Raw genomic sequence first — 4061 nt, forward strand, 5'->3', positions numbered from 1 at the left:
TATGTCTATCAGTTACCCAAAATGATGGAGTGGTCTTTTTCATTCATTCCTCACCCTCTTCGGCAGGATTGGATGGCGCTTGATGCTGTCGTCAGAATTGGACAAGTCATGAGATTCTGAAGGAGCAAAATTGGAAAAGAGGAAAATGTAGCAGGACTTTTCAAAGCTCCCGGGAAATCATTTCTAGAGTGCGCGGACACTGTTCAAGTCTTGGCAGCCAGACGCATATAAAGATGAAGCGGAAAGCAGCAATTTCTTCAAAGCACCGAAATGAATGGACTCTACCTAACCTCCAGGCATCTTTTTCAAATGGGCTTTAGAACACTAATTAATAGGCCAGGCAGATATCTCGGGACTCCCTCTATAATTGCACCCACTTGGCTATACTGTCTACACTGAGACTCAGGTTAAAGCACGGACCCCCAAACCCCAACTCAGATCTCCCTAAACTGATCCCGGTTGTCTTCCTAGTCCAAGCTTGCAGCTGTATGTAAACACGGACCTGCTCACATGACAGTGATTCCAGTTTTTTAAGGGCTTGATAGTTTGCCAACAGTTTTTAAAAAGAAAAAAAAACACCCTGGATTTGTTAAGCTGAAATTTAAAACAAAAATCTACTTGCTGTGGAGTCCATTCTGACCCAGGGTGACCACACAAGTGTCTGAGAGGAAACACACTCCAGAGTTCTCAGCGCCTGGTTTTCCCCAAATGGATCACCAGGCCTTTCTTCTGAAGGGCGTCGGGGGTGGACCACCCCCACCGTTGGGTTAGGGAGGAACATATTACCCTTTGGCACCACCCAGAGTCCAGCTTGTCTTATCCCACGGTATCCCTCCTGACTCAGAGTCCCTCCAGGGCAGAGCCAGAAGACGCAGATGGCTACCTCGCTCTTCCAGGAGCAGCTGGTGGGTCCCAGCCACTGACCTTTCAATAAACAACTGATCACTTAATCCGGTTAACCAATCACTCCACCTGGGGGTCCTTGGGACGCGCCCCCCGCCCCCACGCACCCAACTAAAATGAAAACCCATTGCCATGGGAGGCCGAACTCTGCATCAGAGGCCTGCCATCCTGGTTCCCGCTGGAAACAGAAAGCCTTGCCCCGCGGGTCCTAGGCGGAGCTCTCAGACAAACCAGGCCAGAAGTTAGGGAAACAAGAGAGAGGCCGTGGCGATTGGACGCTGTCCAGCCTGGCCCTCAGCAAGCCCTCCCCCTTTTCCTCGCCAGAAGCAGGGGTGCGCACAGTGCCCTCTACAGGCGTTCGTGGGAGCTGAAGCCACAAAGAGCAAGGAAGTTCGCTCAGCCCCCATGGGCCAGCGCACAATGGGCCACTGTCTTCCGCCCTGCCTTCTCCTGTCGTGTCACAGTCACAGCCCAAAAACAAGGAGATGTGCGCCGGCAGCGCCGCCCTTATTCTCTCGGGTCGCTGTTCGCGTGGGTGCCAACCCACCCCTTACATCACCTCACCCCTCCGGCTCCCTCCTCCCAGTCTTTCAGCAAACCCAGGCGCTCGGCAGGCCGGCCCGGTGTCAGGTAGCCTGGGAGGGAGGGCACTGGAAAGGGAGACTGGGGAGCTGGGCGCAGGAGAAGGAGCACTGAACCGGGGACTTGGTTTCAAATTCCGGCCCCTCATCAAGGGGCTGTGCAAATGGGGGCGCTCCGTTATCCTGCCTCGAGGGCCGGTTTCTACATTTGTAAGATGAGAATAGTCACTTCCCAGTGCTGCCCAGGAAGGTCCGGACCGAGAAGGCACACAGAGGAGCCCTGGTGGCGCAGCGGTTGAGCGCTTGGTTGAGCAAAGAAAGGTCAGAGTTTGTAGGAGCCTTGGAAACCCTTTCGGGCAAGTCCTCTGTCCGAGGAGACCTCTGAGCCCTAGTCAACTTGGCGGTGACCGGGAGGCACACAAACATCAGGTGTGAGTTCCCAACCTTTTTTTTTTTCTTTTCTTGATGACATGTATTTGAGATTCTGTCTCTACAGCAAGGATCCTTAGTGGCTAGTGGTTAGGTTGTGTGCTGGGCTGCTACCTGCAAGGTCAGCAGTTTGAAACCAACATCTGATCCGCAGGAGGCTTTCTACTCCCATTATGAGTAAGTCTTGGAAAGTCACAAGGGTAGCTCTACCCTGTCCTATACAGTCATTATGAATTTTAATCGACTAGATGGCAGTGAGTTTGCATGGGCTGGGGTGACCCACAGAAAGTTTTCAGTACCCCAGAGGCACCTGCACCCCCCCTACCTGTGACGTAAGTCCCTTCCAGGCCACACCCAGGATGAGGGATTCGAGGACGCATCACATCTACAGTATGATGCGTCAAGGCACAAGCCTTGAGAAAAACCAAGAAGCAAAACCCACTGCCATTCAGTTAATTCTGACCCAGTTTGACCCTGTGAACCGAGCAGAATTGCTTCTAAGGTTTCTAAAGCTGTCGATCTTTACAGGAGCAAAGCACTCCTCCAGAGCAGCTGGTGGGCTCCTAATGCTTTAGAAGCAACATCTTAAACGTTCCCACAGATGCGTAAGCAATCAAGTGATGTTACTCAGGTGGGTCATTTTACCTAATCACCTGGATCAGAAAATCATCTGTAAAATAATACAGCTAGGGATTTAGGGTGATGGTAGTGATCCTATCACAGGCTTTAAAAACCAACCAAAATTCATTGCCGTTGTGTGGACGCCGGCTCATAATGGCCCTATAGGGCAGGGGAGAACTGCCCCTGTGGATTTCCAAGATTAATTATCTATGGGAATCGAAAGCCTCATCTTTCTCTTGCACAGGGGCTGGTGGCTTCAAACTGCAGATCTTCAGGTTAGCAGCCCTGCTTGGAACCACTATCCCACCAGGATGCCCTACAAAGTTTAAAAGGCTAATGCGAAATACTTCTCCCTGTGTTCGCACCCACAGAATCCTGGTGGCTGGGAACCACAAAGTCACCAGTGTGGAACCACAAGTCACTCAGAAAGATGAGGCTTTCTGCACCTCCAAAGATTTACAGTCTGAGACCCACCAGGGGCGCTGTCCGGTCAGGTTGCTGAGTATGCTGTTCCCACCCCTTATTGCTTGGGAACGATTCAGAGCAAACCCAGGGCATGGAATACACTGCCCCGGGGGGGTTCTCTAAGCTGTAATTTTTGTAATAAGCAGCCCTGGTGGTGCAATGGGGGAGCACTCGAAAAGTTGGCATGCTAATCCACCCTCCACGCCACAGGAGAAACCATTCTGTTTCTGTCACGAGTCTAACCTTGGAACGTGCATGGAGCAGTTCTACACTGTCCTGCACCATGAGTCACGGTCAACTAGAGGGGACACACAATACAATAGTCATCTTTATGGAAGCGGAAGCTGAGGGCAGGACTTTCTCTTACAAAGCCCATTGGGCGGTTTTGAACTGGCAACTTTTCAGTTAGCATCTTGGCATTGAGCCACCAGGGAGGTGACAGGAAGGGGAGGGAAAGAAGACAGGATGGTGCTTGGCTGTTTCCCAGAAGTCATATGATAAATATCAAATTCATAACCCAGCTTATTTTGAAAAGCTCAGAGTCAGGTATGAACATATGTACTAGACAGATAAGAAACTTGTCTTAAAATGAAAATTGTTTTTATTTTGAAGCAAAAGTTGGGTTTTGTTTTAAAGTGAAATTTGCTTTGAAGTCAAACTTGCAGACATATAAACACGTGTGTTGCCTAGATAAGGAAAAGGTACCCCGTGTGATAAGTGCTTTTTGTATATAAAAATACATCGCCAGAAAGCAGTCTTTGCTTACCTCTGCTAGCTCCTGGTGGTGTAGTGATTATGTAGTGAGCAGCTAACTGCATGGGCAGCAGTTCAAAACCCCCATCTGCACCTCAGGACATAGACAGGGCTTTCTACTCCCTTAAAGAGTTACAGTCTCAGAAACGCACCAGGGAAGTTCTCCTCTGTCCTATAGGGTGTCCAATGAGTTGTCATCAATTCTGGTAGCCCAGGTAGTTCTGACCACCTGGAGAGTCAAACTCCTTTGGGGGTGCTGATAGCTAAAGGCTGAGTTCCCTGTAGAATGAATTACCTTCCTGAAAGGAG

The sequence above is a fragment of the Tenrec ecaudatus genome, chromosome 13 (genome assembly GCF_050624435.1).
Source record: "Tenrec ecaudatus isolate mTenEca1 chromosome 13, mTenEca1.hap1, whole genome shotgun sequence".
Taxonomy (NCBI): Eukaryota; Metazoa; Chordata; class Mammalia; order Afrosoricida; family Tenrecidae; genus Tenrec; species Tenrec ecaudatus.